This window comes from Ursus maritimus, unplaced genomic scaffold (genome assembly GCF_017311325.1).
Source record: "Ursus maritimus isolate PB19 unplaced genomic scaffold, ASM1731132v1 scaffold_22, whole genome shotgun sequence".
Taxonomy (NCBI): Eukaryota; Metazoa; Chordata; class Mammalia; order Carnivora; family Ursidae; genus Ursus; species Ursus maritimus.
The window spans coordinates 32987058-33004689 of NW_024424675.1; the positions used below are offsets into that span (position 1 = coordinate 32987058).

The following is a 17632-nucleotide window of genomic DNA, read 5'->3' on the forward strand; positions in this document are numbered from 1 at the left end:
GAGACGCACAGGGTGGGGGCAGGCAGATTCGAATGGTGCAAACCACAGAGGGTGTGTGTTAGGCAAACTCGAATGACCTCATGGCTCTGCTGTTGACCCACCTGCTCCACGGCCCTTGAACAAGAAGCTCTCACAGAAAGAGAATTTGGTTTGGGGGTGAAAGAGCACAGGCTTAGGAGTCAGGGGGCCTGTGTTCTAGTCCCACCCCAGGCTCCCCACTTGCTGGATTACCTCAGACAAAGGTCTTTCCCTCTCTGAGCCTCAGTTGTCTATTCAATTTGAGGGGCTTGGATGTAATTATTCAGGGAGTACAGTCTAGCCCTGACATTCTGGCCCTGAGACAACTCTTCTTTTTGTGTTGAGTTCCCTCTGTGAGCGGAAGGAGGGGACAGAGCCTCAGGGTGAGAGAACAGGGAGCACTGTGTCCTTTGCCCCTTCCAGAAGCATGCAAGCCAGGGCTCCCTCTCATTTTCCAGGGAACTGGCTGCACTGCACTGGACCTGTGATACCAGGACATCCTGGAAAGTAGGCAAGAGCCGTGCCCAAACGTCTGGCCTGACAAGTACAAGATACACCACCGGCAGTAAGATTAGTTGAGGTGTTGACTTCTTCTCTGTTCCAGATCCTGCACTAACTGTGTGATATGGACTGTCTTATTTATTTCTCATAAGAACCCTCTCCCATGGGTATTACCTCATGTCTTTAATTTCATTAAAAGATTGAAGCCATGAGAGGTTCAGTAACCACCTTCAGTCACATAGTTAGTACAAGATAAATCCTATTTTTGTTAAAACAAGCAATAATCAGAATAAAAAATTTTTAGTTCCACTTAGTCAAAGAAAGACAAATACCATATGATCTCACCCATATGTGGAATTTAAAAAAGAAAACAGATGACTATATGGGAAGAGGGGAGAAAGGAGAGAGGGAAACAAACCATAAGAGACTCTTAATGATAGCGAACAGACTGAGGGTTGCTGGAGGGGGATGGGTGGGGGATGGGCTGGATGGGGGATGGGCATTAAGGAGGGCACTTGTGATGAGAACTGGGTGTTGTATGTAAGTGAGGAATCACTGAATTCTGCTCCAGAAACCTATATTGCATGGTATGTTAACTAACTAAAATTTAAATAAAAAAAATAGAATAAAATTCCGCTTATAATATCAACAAAATCATACCATTCCTTTAAATAAACGTAACAAGAGGCAGGCAGAACTTTAAAAAAGAAACCTATACAACTGTTCACAAGGTGGCTTAGAAAAGGCTTTATTGAATAAATGCTGTGGTCCTGAATGAGAAGATGCCGCATGGTGAAGATACCAACGACTACCTCTTCAATGTACTTTTTTCCCAGCTTTACTGTGAAAAAATTGACATAGGGTGTAATTTAAGGTATACATGTGATCATGTGATTCCCATATATATTGCAAAACGGTTACCATGATAAGGGTAGTTAAATCCTTCACCTCACATAATTACCATTTTGTCGTTACAGTGAGAACATTAAGGCTCTTCTCTGATAGCGACTTCCGAGGATACAATACCACATTTGTTGACTATATTCACCATGCTCCACATTAAATCCCCAGAATGTGTTGGTCTTGTAACAGGGTTTGTGCCCTTTGACCAGCCCATTTCCTCCACCCTCCCAGCCCCGGCTACCACCATTTTACTCTGTGTTTCTATGAGTTGATATTTTTAGATTCATACAGTATTTGCCTTTCTCTGTCTGATAGATGTCATTTAGCATAATGCCCTCAAGATCCATCCATGCTGTGAAAAATCCAGGAACTCCTGTTTTTGTATGGCTGAATAATATTCCATCGTCTACACCACATTTTCTGCATCCATTCATCCGTCAATGGATGCTCACATCTCCCTAAAGCTGGAGAAAAAAATTCACTGGACTTCCAGGGTAGCTGGTATTCTTACCAATTTAAATCTTCAAGTACCTTCTTTCACAGCTATAGAATTCAACGAAGAAGAATAAAACCAAATAACCCCCCCGACATCACTATAGTCAGAAATCAGGGAACAGCAAAAACTTCAAATTACCTTTACTGGAAAGACTCTTGATTTTCAAGGAAGTATCTCTTAACTCTTGCCGTGACCCTTTTCGGAGAGCAAACTGAGGTCCAGAAATATCTGTGTCAAGAAGAGGAGAGGAATGGAGAGCCCGGGACTGAATTAAAATCATTCCCGGGGAGGATGTCTCCATTAAGTGTGAAAATACTGGAAAGGAGTCCGAGTTGAACACAGTACCCTGTGGATTAGCTCCCCGTTCGTCCCAGTATTAACAACACCCTAGGTTTCTCTGGTACAGGTGTCACGACTAATGAAGCAATATTGATGCATTAGTGTAAACTAGAGTCCAGACCTCATTCATATTACCTTATGTTCTTTTTATTTTTCAGAATCCCCCCAGGATACCATGTTACATTTAGCCATTGGGTGTTTTTAGACTCCTCTTGGCTGTGACATTTCTCAGACCTTCCCCATTTTGATGACCTTGACAGTTTAGAGGGGCACTGATTAGGCAGTTGGGGAAGTCTGATGTTTTTTTCTCATGGTTAGACTAGGGTATAGGTTTTTTTGGAGGTAGACCACCTCGGAGTGCCCTTCTCATCACATCATATCAAGGGTACGTACTAGCAACTTGACTTATCACTGGTGATACTGATCTGATGATTAGGCTATTGGGTTCGTCAGGCTTCCACGCCGTAAAGTTACTTTTTCCCCTCCCTCTTTCCATATTATTCTCTCAGGGAGAAAGTCACTATGCATATCCCACACTTAAGATACTCCTTGACGCTGATACATGGAATTTAAGAAACAAAACAGAGGATCATAGGGGAAGGGAGGGGAAAATAAAACAAGATGAAATCAGAGAGGGAGACAAACCGTAAGAGACTCTTAACCATAGGAAACAAACTGAGGGTTGCTGGAGGGGAGAGGGTGGAGGGATGGGGTAACTGGGTGATGGACATTGAGCAGGGCATTTGATGTAATGAGCACAGGGTATTATGTAAGACTGGTGAATCACTGACTTCTACCTCTGAAACCAAGAACACATTATATGTTAATTGAATTTAAATAAAAATAAATAAATTTTTAAAAAAGATACTCCTTGAGGGGGAGGAAGCTCAAGACATTATTTGGAATTAATCTGTATGGGAGATCTGTCTATCCTCCTTGCTTTTTCACGTAACTATTTATATCAGTGTGGACTTACAGACATCTGATACTTGGGGTTGCATTTTATTTTGTTGCTCAAGTTGTCGGAAGGGCACTTTTAGTGTTAATAACCACAATTCACTGTGAAGATGTGCGTTTTCAGTGTACAAGCGCCACATAACACAGATACCACTCTCCTTTACAAAGAAGTTCCTACAGCAAAACAAACGGACAAAAAACGGAAACAGACTCATACAAAGCTCAAACTGGTGCTGCCAGAGGGGAGGGGAGTGGAGGATGGGCAAGCCAGGGGAAGGGGATTAGGAAGTAAAGAAGCGCAAACTTTCAGTTATAAAATAAGTAAGTCACGGGGATGAAAAGTATACGTAGGGAATATTGTCAATAACATTTGAGGAACATTGTGTGACAGGTGGTGACTGTGCTTATGATGGTGGGAATTACATAAGGTACAGTTGTCGTGCACCTGAAACTAGTACCATATTACTTCACTTCAATAAAAAAAAAAGTAACTATAGGAGATGCAAGGAGACAAGATTGCAGCTCACCAACAGTAGAATTTAACACACTATCATTGTAAGACAGTTTGCGTGAACAACAAAAAACAAGGATACAGAAGACCAGAGGAGAGTATCCCGAAATATGTCAATAAAAACAAAATAATGAAAATAAGTACATCAAAATTTACATTAAAAATTTCAGGAAAAAAAGGACAGAGTGAACCAAGGGACATCTAAAAAAGTAACAATAATGAAGGTAAAATAATAAATTCATGAGGTTGAGGATGGGAAAACAGTAGCTGTAATTATTAAAGCAAAATCTTATTTAAAAAAAATATTTACCGAATAGGCAAACCTCTACCTACTTAGCCTAGATAAAAAGAAAGGAAGCAGAAAGAAATAAAATGAAGCGCTACAGTGGGAACCAGTGTTGAGAGAGACACACTCATCCTGACACCACTCGGCAGACCAACTTCTTTCCTCACCCCTTCGGGCTGCGGGGTGTGGGGTGGGTGGTGGTTGTTAGCGGGAGGACAAAGGGGACCAGCGACTATCTTCCCCGGTGCACTGATGCAGGGCAGGGCTGTTATTTTCAAGGCTGGTGAGGGAAAGCTGTTTCAGCTTTACAGAGCCGGGCTGGGGACAAACATCAGGAGAATTCCAGTGCAGGCTCTTAAGGACCCGATCTGCAAAACCAATCCGAGAAGATTTTTCCTAAACTTAGACCGGATCTCAGCAAGGACAGGCCCGGCAGAGCCAGGAGACAGCAGGGAAGATGCCCAGAGGAGCGGCACAGAGTTTCTCGGCATCTTCCCCGTGTGACCGCGAACGGACTGGTGCAGCTGCCCTGGCCCGAGCTGGGTGTGGTGACCCCTCAGAACAAGGGTTTGGGTCTCACCACAAGGTAAGCCACAGAGCGTACCCTGATAGCTGAGGACAAGGAGGCTGTGGAATGGAGTGACCAGCAGGGGGAGGGGGAGGAGCGGCTGCGAGCCTGACACCAGCTGCAGGGGCTGGTGGTGAAGTTTGCCCCGCTTACCCCATCCTCTGTGCTCTCCAGCAGGAAGAGCGCCCACCGGGAGGAATGGGCAATGTGGGTGGAAACACGCATCCCAGAGCACAAGGGCGACACTAGGGTCTGTCTGGACAGGTGCAGCTCAGATCCCCTTCAAGCAGCCCCTGGCCACCCAGCTGCAGGGAGCATGTGCTGCTGAGTGCTTCTCAGGCTCTACCGTGGTGCTCGAGCTGGGGACCCCCAGCCAGGGACAGGGTAAGGCTGTGGGGCTTTCTGCTGGAGGGAGGACTCCTCTAGTGGAAAATGCTTGCTCCAGAGCTCCTGGTTAGGCTGGCGGAGATGCTGTCAGGTCAGCATAGCGATGGCTCCCTGTCCGTGCCCAGTCCTGCTCCTCTCTGGTGCTTTCACCGGTGGCACTTTGCCACGGAACATGCGCGCTGCACTCTGTCTCGGCTCCTGCTCCCCTGAGAACCCAATCTGCAAAATGTGGTTTCCGGGATTGTGAAAGTTCAAGCTCCAGGGGTATCGTCAGAAAGAGAGCCTCCAGGCAGCGTGAGCACAGCCAGAAGCTCATCTCCACAACTGTGTGATGTGGACAGCGGGCTGCTGCACACTCACCGTGGCCACCAATGCCCCTGACTCCGGTGCTGCTGTGGACAAGGCTACGGTGTGGCCCAGGGAAAGAATAGCCCTGCATCGTCGCTGCGTGGAGTCCCTCGGGGAGACCTGCAGTGCCAGGGGGAATATGGGGTCTGCTGAGCAGCGCTAGGTGCCGGGGGTGAGTGAAAGTGAACCTGTTTGCTCAGTTTCTATGCTGGGAGGCCGTCTTTGTCTCTCATCCAGACCCAAATACAGACTCAAAAAAGAAAGGTGCCAAACCTATAAGAAGGGAAGTCCACATAGTGGGCAGGCAACAAACATTAGTAGCCTCTCCCCGGTGGATTTCCATAAGGTTCCAAACTCCCCCGTGAAACTCCTTCAGGTGACACTGGCAAAGGGAACGGCATAAATGTTACAGCCTCTGCCACAGAGACCACACTCCCTAGCCCCCGTGGGGATGTCCTGGGAAAGTGCCTTCCCACCTGGGAAAGTGCCTTCCCAGCCTGAGCTCAGCAGCAGACAGCTCTGTTACCAGTGTCTCCCTCCGCAGTAATTTATTTCACGAGGTCACTTTTAATAAACCCGGCTCACTTTTCTGCCCTGTTCTTTTTTTTTTTTTTTTTAAGATTTTATTTATTTATGTGACAGAGAGACAGCCAGTGAGAGAGGGAACACAGCAGGGGGAGTGGGAAAGGAAGAAGCAGGCTCATAGCGGAGGAGCCCGATGTGGGACTCGATGTGGGACTCGATCCCATAACGCCGGGATCACGCCCTGAGCCGAAGGCAGACGCTTTAACGACTGCGCTACCCAGGCGCCCCTCTGCCCTCTTCTAACTCCAACTTACATTCTCAACTTCTCCATGCTACGTGATGCTTGGTCCTCCCTAATCTGCAGCCTCGTGTTTTCACAGGGACACGAATTCTTCTTCAATAACACCTGTCTTTTACTTTTAGAATACCCAAGGTCTTTTACTGCCGAATCACAGTAAAGCACAGCCCTGCTGCCCTCCAGGCAAGCTGAGGTCACCTCTTGTCAGCTGACACTGCCAAAGCCTCGGTCATCACCTTCACTCCCCTCCCTGGCGGTGAGGAGCTGCAGCCATTAGCTGCTCGAGGAAATTCTGGCTTCTTCCTATCTCTGGGTCTGCTCACTCCCACTGGCCCCCACATCTACGACAGTCCACGCATGCATTGTTTGGGCCAGTGCCGGTGCACGCGTACTGTGGGGGACCCATCCTCCGTGGGGGACCCGGGCTCGGCCTCCCACCGCCCACACTAGCCCGACAGGAGACTCTCTGATTATAGGAATGGTGTTTGTATGCTTAGCTGTTGAGAAATGAGTATTGTCTAAACCACCCCCGTTCCCACTGTGAGCACCCTCCCCTCTGTTCCGTGTCTAGCCCCGACTTCCAGCCTGGAGTTTAACCAAAGGTAAAAAGAAGGGGGTTGGAGCAGTAGGGCCTCCGAGGCCTCTTGGCTGACATTCTCCAAACCACCTACTGCCTCATAAACGCGCTTTCAACCCCGCCCGTATGGCGAGGAGAGGGAGCGAGCACGATGTGGGAGGCTGCATGGTATTAGGGAAATTACCCAGAGAGGCTGGCGGACGCGCCCAAGACGGGCCCACGGTCAGAGGCACGTGGTTCACTGGGAGCAGCTCAACGGCTACCACGCCTGTCCCAGAGACACAGCGTTCTGCAGCTGAGGAAGTCTGGGCTGAGATCAAATCCTGATGTCATAGCTGCAGGCTCTGTGTGCGCTTTGGGCGTTGAGCAGCCAGGGTCCCTGATAATTTGTGCACACCCTTTGGCCGCTTCCTAGGCTCTCCTTGTCCAGAAGCTTCTCAGAGGAGGAGACTCTGTTCCAGCCAGCCATGCGGGTCTGCCCCAAGGAGTACGGCATGACAACGGTCATGCACAGACACCGTGTGCTTCTTAGCTTGTCACAGATGCCCTGAGCCACAGCCTTCCACGGCATGTGGAGTCGGAAGTCCCCTTTGACATAATGCTGCTAAGCACCCTCATCCTGCAGATGGGAACACTGGAGTCTAGCGGAGACATCGAAGTTCACACTGGGAGTCAAGGGCACAGCTGCGCCCGGACCGACCGACCCTGGTCCCACGTTTTTTCTCTTTCCATAGGATGCTCACTAACTCTGGAAGACGGGGAGCCTTTCAAAAAAGACTTGTTGATCATTCATCTTGCTGTACCAGAAATCAGGTTCGCAGCAGGCATTCCACGGTGTTGGGATGACTGAAGCCAAAGCGTAGAATCAAAGCTAGTGTTGGCTTGGGGAGGAGAGAAGTCAGCTCCAGAAAATGCCAAGTCAGCCCTTATCAAGAGGCGTCTGTATCATTTTAGTGTCCTCCCAATGACCTTTCGGCTCTTCTCTTGCCGATGTAGTCCTCACCAGGCAGAGACCTTTGCTTCGATCCTCGGAGTTTTTCTCCAGCAGAAAGGTCCTCAAAGACCAAGCCACTGAGTTCACAGTCTCTGAGACAGAGGTCAGTGGCTGATGGAATTTCCCACAGTCAGTGGTGGGAAACCAGCCTCTTAGGCCCCAATAAAAAAGGAATCGTGTTTGTCTTAACTTGTACTTCCTTAATTATGGAGGAGGTTTTACTTATTTTCATAAAAGAAGTATCCACTTGTATTATTTTTTCCGTAGACCATATATTCATGGTCCGTACTCATCTCTCTATTAGGGCATCTGTTTTCTTTATTTTGCTGGAAGCAGTCCGTCACCTACATTATAGAATACAGATTCCCATCATATGTGTTTACTCATATTTTTCCAATTTCTAGGTTTTTTTTGTACAGTATGATTGATTTTTGCCTTACAAAAGTTTTTCATTTGTAGGCGTTTAGCTTTATCAACCGGCTTTCAGAAGATCATCTCCATTATCAGGATTATACAAAAATGCAGTTGTATTTTCTTTGAGTATTTTCATAGCTTAAATCCTTAATCATCTAAAACTTATTTTGAGATAATGGATGGGACAGAAATCCAGTATTTCCCCCTGAATTGCTGACGATCTGTTTCGATAGCATGTACCGAGTTTTCTGACATTTCTCTGGCGATGTGGAATTCTGCCTTTATCATTTGTTAACTCCTATAGGCGCCAAGTTTCTCTTTTGTTCATTGATATGTGTATGTATTCCCTACATATATATCCGTACATTCATACATATATATGGTGAAGTGCTATGCAGTTGTAACAAGGAACGTGGATAAAATATTTGCTTTTACTGTTACTCTTTATTTCGTTTTTATGGTTTGGAATTACTGTGTAGTGTTCTTTCAGTTCTCCTCAAGGACTCCATTTAGCATTTCTTGTAGGTCACATCTAGTAATGACGAAATCCTACAGTTTTTGTTTTTCTGAGAGCGTCTTAATTTCTCCTTCACTTTTGCTGGGTAGTTTTGCTGGGTATAGAACTCTTGGAGATGAACGCTACTCCAAATACAAGTGATGGAGAGGACTGGACTTTGCTGTACTAACTGATTCAAATTATCACCCTGGGGAACGTCCCTGTCCCCCATCCTGCCCCTGTATGCATTAATGTGGGGCTTGTACTTTCTCCCCATCATTTCTTCTTCCACCATCTTGAAATTTCTGCAGGAAATTTCTACCATGATTTTTTTCATCTTATTGCTCTATATTAAATCATCTGGGCCCAGCCCTTTGTGGAGCTAAGGCAAGAGATAGTTAGGGGCACCTGGTTGGCTCAATCGTTAAGTGTGTGCCTTCGGCTCAGGTTGTGATCCCAGGGTCCTGGGATCGAGCCCCACATCAGACTCCCTGTTCAGTGAGCCTGCTTCTACTTCTCCCTCTGCCTGCTGCTTCCCCTGGTTATGCTCTCTCTCTCTGTCAAATAAATAAACAAAATCTTCTAAAAAGGAGAGAGAGAGAGACAATTTTCTGTACTTTTTTCCATGATATTTGTACAGTTTGGGTTTCTATCTATTCTTAAAGCAACAGGTAATTAATTTTGTTACATTTGCTATGTTGTCAAGTAATTTTGCATTGAATTGGCAAAACACTGTAAAATCCCCCTCTTTTATTCTTTGAGCATATTATTTTCCCACTCTCATATGAAATTTTACACATCTTAATATTTTCCAAACCTTTTCTTGTTTTTTCCAGGAGGAGCTTTTCCTTCCCCTATCAAGATACCATACCAAAGATTTATTCACCAATCATGGCATTTCTCTGCTTTTGAAAGCACTGACTGCTTCTTTCATTTTTATCAATACATTTCCTCTTAAATTTGAAATGCTTTCCCCCCAAATTTCACTGAATTCTATTCTAATAGGAGTATCATTATCTTGTGCTATTTTTGGTTTGCAATCATCTGGTCTGTTTTTGCAAATCTTCAGCCCCTTTGTTTTATCTGTACCTTCTGCACACAGGATTAGACAAAGGTTTTGTTCTTTGATCCATAAAGAGGATTAATGCTGTCAGATCTTTTCTTCTACTAGTCAGCTTGGAATAGAGTCATTTCTGGTGTTTTCTTGAGGGAATGGGGGGAAGGCGTGCATAGGTAATTAGGGCACAGTAGGCACTGTAGGCAATTATAGTTCAGGAACATTTCAACCTAATCTGCTCAGGTCTCTGCCCGAGGGAAATATTGCCCCTCAGCTTTTGATCTTAGCACCCTTGGGGCACACACATAACCTTGGTAGGAGTTCAGAATGGCTCAGTGAAGCCAGTAGCTCACATGCCTTATGTCTGACAACTTAGTAATTTTTAATGTATGTTCTTTACATAAAAACTTGGTTGGTCTTTCCCTTTTTCTCTTACATATGGCATTCCCTACAGGGAGATTAGGATTTTAATATACAGTGATTGGAAATATGTTTTCAAGCCATCCTTCCTCCAGAACTACCCTCCATGGTGTTCTGAATGCATACACAGTCACTACTGGGATGCTTCACTGGTCCTGTGGTCTGCCTACAAGCCGATTTTCATGGGTCAAAGTCAAGGAATGCTCTTTGGACTATTCAGGACGTTCTCACGTTTGCAGGAAACTGCACTTCTCTAGATAAGTTGGAAATAGTCTCTTTGCATCGTCTGTCAATACATGAATAAATCCATTGATGGTGGCTAATATTCCTCACAGACTCTTAGGCTGTAGCTGTTCACTATTTATGCAGGAAATTTTTTGTCACAAAAATTAATTTTGTTGTTTAAGTAGATTTACTGAAAAGAACCCAATAAGGAAACCAACGCTCTTGCTTCTTTATCCAACACTCATTCCCATCACCATTAAAACATGTTCAATTTCTCCCATCCTTTGAAAATCTCTCTGGAGCTCGTCTTGCGCACAAGTATGGCCCAGACTCCCACTCCAAGTCTGCAAATTCAGACTTCTTGAAAACACTACTTCTGTTCTCTATTCTCCAACTGACAACTCAACATAGCAACTGTATTAATCTTCTGTAATTAAAGTTGGTAGCAGCAGCTGAAGACAGTAAAACTTCGGGCACGTGCCAGTCTTTTTTTTTTTTTTTTTTTAAGATTTTATTTATTTATTTGAGGGCAGGGAGCAAGCACGAGAGGGAGAGAGAGAGGACCGGGTGGGGCGGGGGGGAGGCAAAGAAAGAGAGAGAAGCAGACTCCCCGCTGATTAGAGGTCCCGACACAGGGCTCCATCCCAGGACCCCGGGATCATGACCTGAGCCGAAGGCAGATGCTTAACTGACTGAGCCACCCAGGTGCCTCCACATGTCAGTCTTTATCATAATGAACCTCACAGACAGTTGTGTAATTGGTGCATACTATTTGCGTCTTGAAACCTTCTTTATTTGGCTTCCATAAAGTTGCATTGCCTTCAGTGTCTTTCTACCTCTGTGACTATTCCTTCTCAGGTAAAATAGAATGTTATTTCAAGCCCATTTTGAAACAAGGAGAAGTACAGGGTTATATTTGTGATGGAGTATTTATTTATTTATTTATTTAGAATATTTTATTTGACAGAGGGATAGGAGTGCACAAAGAGACTGAGCGGCAGGCAGAGGCAGAGGGGGAAGCAGGCTCTCCGATGAACAGGGAACCCCACTCGGGGCTCGATCCCAGGACCCTGGGATCGTAACCAGAGCCAAAGGCAGACGCTTAACTGACTGAGCCATCCAGGCGCCCTGTGTGATGGAGTATTTAAATGATGGCATCACGGAAGTATTAGTTTTATAACCTGAAGTAAGCCTCTTCTCTCTGGATTGAATTTCTTCTGTAAATAACAAAGGCTTAGCATGATGACCTATGAGTATCGATAAGGATTTGCTGGAGCTTATAGGGGAACACAAAGGCCTCTGACATTGTGTCTCTGTGCAGTCCCTGGGGACTCTGACCATGTCCCCTGTTGAGCAAGACTGAGGAAGTTGGCGTGGATTTATTGATAAGCTAAGAAAGGGCAGTGCCTTTTGTGACTTCAGCCAACCCCTGGCACACACAGTCAAGGAAGGCATGCATGAGAAACTCAATTCGGCTCTCAGCCAAGGCTTTCCTGGCAAGATGAAATCCAATATCTTTGTCCTTTCTTTGCTCCTCCGTTTTGAGAAGCACGGAGTTATGATGGGACTCAGTGGTGGGTGTGGGAGGTAGGCTTGGGGAAAAGCTGTCCAGGAGAATGACTTTTAAGGGTATTCTGGGTGTTAGCAGAGGACCTATCCAGGTACATAGCCTTCTTCCTGAAGGGAGCTAATCCTTCTGCAACCCAAGCCACAGCCCTTTGGGGAACATCACGAGTTGGTGGGGAGCAGATGAGGAGGGGTAAGAGATGGAAGCGAACTTTGGAGATTATTGAGCCCAAACCTTCTTATTATCAGTCACCAGATGGATCATACAGTTTTCCAAACGGCAAACAAGGTCCACGCTCTTCTGGACAGAAAGTCAGATACCAGGCTGGCTTCAAAGGCAGTTATTATACCCTAACTTTAAAGCCAGTATATGACAATGATATGATCAGACACATGCTAATTGAGATCCAGGATGTGGCCTATATGCAGTGACATTCCCGGCTCATATCAAGTTAGAGAACCGTTCAACCATACACAACAAGGCGGACACCAAGCTAGATCCCCAAACAGTGACTGCATCCAACTCAAACAGCAAGTACGTGACAGCAGTCGTAATCAACCATAAAATCCTAACCCAGACGAAGGATGTGGCCAACATGTAAATAGAGCAGTGGGCCTGTCCCTGGAGCATGGACACAGCACTAGGCCTAGACACACCCCTACACGTGTGTGTGGCCTTCCCCACTTCTCCTTTTTATGTTTTTTGGTCAGCTTCTCACTAGTTCCAGTCGGTCTCAATGTCTGAAGATGCCATGCTGTCAAAAAATTGACCCAGGGAGAGGATTGACCACAAAGACCAAGCTCTGAGTTGGGTGAAAGAAAACAGGGTCTTTTTATGAAGGTGCTAGACAGGTCAAATAGCGACCCTTTTTTGGCGGGGGAGCTTTTGAGTGGCATCAAATGCACTCTGTTCTTCCGTGACTGCCATGCCACTGGTTTCACACCCGCTGCAGTGCCAGCCCGCTGGCCTCAAGGCTACCTCCCAGCCAGGAAGAAAGGGGTGCGAGCGGGGCAAGGCAGATGGCCACAAAGCTCTCTCTTCTTGCCCAGCCGCACCTGTTCTTCTTGAATAAACACTTCATGGATTGTTGCCCGCCTTTGGTAAGTAAGTTCCGAAGCTCTGAAAAGGCTGATTTTGACAATACTTGTTCATATTCTAACAGCTTCTATGGAGGGGCCACTCTGGCCGCACCATTCTGAAAGTGCTTCCTTCTGCCCTGGGGATTTTACAGAGGCTTGCTGTCAAAGTAACTAAGTGAACTTCTAATCCTCTACCATTATGTTCTTTTATCATGAATAGATGAATGATTTTTTACATATTCTGCTGATGTGGAGATGATCATAGGATTTTTCCTTTACTTCTTGGTAAGGAGTATTCCACTGGCTGACTTTTGAATGTTAAGTCAACCATATACGGTTGAAATAAGTCCCCACTTATTCATGGTGCATCACCATTTTCCTATATAACAAAATTCACTAGCTAATATTGCGCTTAGAATTTTTGCCTTACGTTTATAGGAACACTGGCATATAGTTTCCCTCGCATGTCACATCTTTGTCGTATTTTAGTAGCATAAAACTGCAGCGAATATCAACGTTCTTTGAAAACAGAAAGGTCAGGAGTGGGCATGTGGGACTGCAAACAAAAATCTCGAGAATAAAAGCACAGACGCTTTAAGTTACTGCCCTGTTAAACTCATTGGAAGGGTTTTTTCCTAAATTTGGACTGAACTTCACAAAGAACAGGCCAAGCTAGAGCTAGAAAGGAAGATGCACAGTGGAAAAACGCCAGGAGGTAGCTAGGAGATGGCAGGAAAGAAAGGAATAGGTGGATAGTGGCTGCTCGGCGGACTGACCGTTCTCAGCAGCTCTCTGCCTCCCGCAGCTGGTGGGATTCTCCCGTGAGCATCTATACATTTGTTTCTTCCCGATGCTTAAGATGGGTATGTTCTCTGCCACACGCAAGTAGGACCAACACACACTTTTTATAGGAGGGCAGAGAGAGCTAGCAGGGTCTTGGGGCCTGGGTTTCGCGTTCCAAAGTGACCTCCAGTTAGACCTGATCAGCAAATGAAGTGTATCCAAAGTCGTGGAGGCATAAACACAGGAGTTAAGGTAGAAAACTTTCCTACAACTTCGAGCTCTTTCTCCGGTGCCCGCCGCAGTGATATTCTCCCTAAGTCTAGATAGGCTTTTGCTAATAGCTCATTTTCTTGCCTCGTCTCTGTGCCGTGTGCATGTGTCACATGTTCATCTGTTCCAAGTAAGCGCTTCAAATGTACCCATTTCTGAAATCGGCGGCTTTAAATTGTTCTGGACACGCAGCGAGAAGAGCGGAGTGTGTCAGACCTCACGAGCGCCCCGGAAAAGCCGGTTCCCCCCTACGGCCTCCAGACCCACTCCCTGAAGCAAGAAGTATTAAGGGCCAGGCCAGCCCTAACCCCCACCCCGCCCCCGAAAAAGGGGGAGCCGTCGCGGGCTCTCGGCAGTTACGCCACCGAGGGGTTACTGCCCGGCCTCTCCTGGGGGGTGGCGGGAGGGAAACCGCCGCTCTTCCCAGGTCGAGGGAGGCACCTGCGACCCCGGACCCCGGGAACCACAGCTCCCCCTGCCGGCGGGCCCCCGCCAGAGGCGATATAAGCCGAGAACGGCCCGCGCGCCTTGCGCACACGCTCGGCCGCGCCATGAAGCTGCTCGGGCGGTCCGCGCTCGCCGCCGTGCTCCTGCTCCTCCTCCTCGGCCTCCACACGGCGCGGCCCGGGGGGCAGGGGCGGCCCAAGGGTGCGTGTCGCCGGGCCGGCGCGTGCCGGGGGTGGGGGACTTTCGTGGGGGCGGCCCCGCTGCCCGGCCACGCCGCCGCCCCCGGCTCACGCTGTGCCATTCCTCCTCAGCTGTGAAGAAGCCCGGATACTGCCCAGAGTTCTTCCTCAGGTGCCCTTTCATCCTCTTACCCCTGTGCCGCCGCGACGGAGGGTGCAACGGGGACAAGAAGTGTTGCTTCTACAACTGCAGGCATCAGTGTATGGAGCCGTGGCTCAGCTTGGAGTGAGGTGAGCGCCCCCTCCCCCGTCGGCCGCGCTCGCTCTCGCGGTGCCCCGGGAAGGTTCCAGAAGAACAAGGCGTCTCGGAGGGAGTCGGGAACTCTCAGGGCTTTTCGAAATCTTTGAGATCAGAGCTTTACCACCGGGGTCCGCCTTGACGTTAGGCCCGTGGGTCGGGGCCGTAGCGAGGGAGGCCCAAGACCCCTTCCTCAAAAAGGCACGGTTCCATTTCCCGCCGTGGGCATCCCTCCTTTCTTCTGAATGACGGGGCCCTTCGGACAAGATCATCGGAAGCCCCTCGACCGTTGTTGAAGGCTGATGATGACTATTTTCAATTGCCATTGTTTTCTTTTCTTACAGTTTGTAATCATGAGCCACTTTCCTCTCCACGTTTAACGTGTGAGGTAAGGGGTTGTAAGGTTCTAGTTCCTTAGGATGGCTCTCCTAGAATTCCCTGGCCCCGGCCTGATTCCTGGACAGCGCATCCCGTGCGCCCGGGAGGAGAGAACCCAGGAGCATACGGACCACGGGGGGTCCTGGGACCCAGTGTACATCCCTCCCACCGTTGGCACCTTCGCACATCTCTGATTCCCTCGTCTCTCCCCAGGGAGAAACCTCTTCTTAACCAGACCTGAGAAGATCCGTCGGACAGGCTCAGACTCGGCTCAGACTCGGATTACTGATCCCCAGTCCCTCCAAGCTCTCCTTACTTCCCAAGCTTCCTTCTATCAGGAGTTAAATGCTTATTAACATGCAAACAACACAAAGCAATAAAGTGTTACGTATTTAAAAGTACATGAAAACCTAAGCCTGTTGGATAGCCACCCACCCTGGTTTCTCTGTCTTCAGCTCTTTGGGGGGATCCTTTAGAGAGTTTGAGGTTACTGTTCCACATTTAATTTTGGTCGGTTGTTGCATTTCTCTTTTTCTGATATGTTTCTCTCTTTCAATGTCTCCTGACCGTCGGATTTTCTCTTGGTCAGATTCCAGGGGCATTTTTGAGTCCTGTCCTCTGAGTGTGGATCCCATGAAAGGTGCACACATTACCCGGAGATGGAGGAGGAAGGCTTTTGGCTACATTGTGTCTGGTACAGCTGCTGGCAGCCTTTCCGCTTGTTGGAGTAGAAAGATCCAGAGCCAGGTCTGGAATTGAGGGCTGGAAATGGAACAGGCCATGCCTTAGTTCTAAGCTACTGTAGGGTCTAAAATACAGACCCATCATCAAGCAGGAAGAGGAAAGTCTGTGACCCACGTTAGCTACCTTGAGTCTTCGTTTGGGCGTTTAGCCCCTGATCGACCTAAAACTGAACTGCTTAGTTTAGCCTTGTATTTTTCCACCTTCTGCTATGTGATTCAGTCTTGATTAGGGGTCACACAAGGGTTTCAGGCCTGGGAGAGTGGTCTTCAAAAAATGTATTTTTCCTTGACACATACATCTGAAACCAATTTTTGTAAAGCTACTATGGCCTAGAAGGTTTTAAGTTGACCTTGAATATTTTTCATCATAGTTAACATGGCCACAAGGTCTAAAATTTTAGGTATGTGCTGAATATAGTCATTTAAATAAAGTGGGGACCTCTTTTCAATGTTTCTAATGGAATCTAATTACCATCTTCATTCGATAGTGATGTATCAGAGAAAAACATGTTCTCTCTTTTCCGAAACTGCTTCTGCCTCCCCACGTCGTTTTCCTTCACTGCCTGAATAATTCAAGCCCAAACAAATAGATGCATGTGTTCTTCAGAGCCTCTGAAAAGCAGATGTCAAGACGAGATGAGATCATCAAGAGTTTATTGGAGGAAATGCCTGGGAGACAAGGAGACAAGGAGAGCGAGCCACCAGGCCATGGAGCAGGCTGCCTGCTGTGGAGGAGGAGGGCAGGGTGGAGGAAGTCTCAGAAGACAGGGCGATATAGAAAGTGTCAGCCATGCTGACAGGGAGCGCCTGAATGGATGTCACCTACCACGGGAGTCCCATGTGTCTCTGAATAATAGGTCAGAGATGGCAGGGCTCCTGGCTAGCTTGGGGGTGGCCTCTTCTTCCTTTCCTAAGGCAGGAGTTCAATCAAGCCCTTCCATTGAGCATGGCAGGAAAAGGCACTCAGACAAACACTGGGCAGGGTCTTCGTGAGGACTCCCATCTGAGAGCGTGTCTGGATTACCTGAAATCATCCCTTGACTAAACAGCTCTGTCCGCCATATTCCCTCTGTCTCTCTGTTGTCCTTCACCTCACTCTCATGGTCTCCACCTCCTAGTGCCCTTACTCCTCACCTCGTTCCCTCTCGATAGCTATCTGGATTTCTTTTAAGTTCTGGCTCATTTTAATTTTTATTACTGTATCTTACTCTCTCTCCCTCTCTGCCCATCTGTCTGCCTGTCCCTCTGTTTCTAACACTCAGTCTTCATCGTGTTTCCAGATGTTTGTCCTTATTTTCTTCCTCTCTCTGTTTCTGTCAGTCCTTGTTCCGCGTGTCTGTCTTTTCCCGGGCCAGGAACACCTGAGCGTGAACCCTATGTGTTCCCTCCTGGGCCAGTGACTCTCACCGCCCACCTATGAGGCTGTCCCTGGCACTCTCCCCTCGCCCGTGTCTGGGCCATGAACGCCCCCACCACCACTACCTTCCTTCTTGCTTCTGGGGACTCCTTTCATTTCCTGAGAAGATGGTCTCTTGGGCATTTGTCACATGCACTCCTTCCTTGTCCGT

General features: G+C 47.4%; 1 long non-coding RNA gene across 1 annotated transcript; it reads left to right on the plus strand.

Moving 5' to 3' along the window:
• The first annotated feature begins 14589 nt into the window (after positions 1–14589).
• On the plus strand, positions 14590–15710 carry LOC121104555. The gene is made up of 3 exons (XR_005836861.1): positions 14590–14667; positions 14778–14936; positions 15535–15710. It is a non-coding gene; the product is annotated as an uncharacterized LOC121104555 (long non-coding RNA).
• Positions 15711–17632: the final 1922 nt, after the last annotated feature.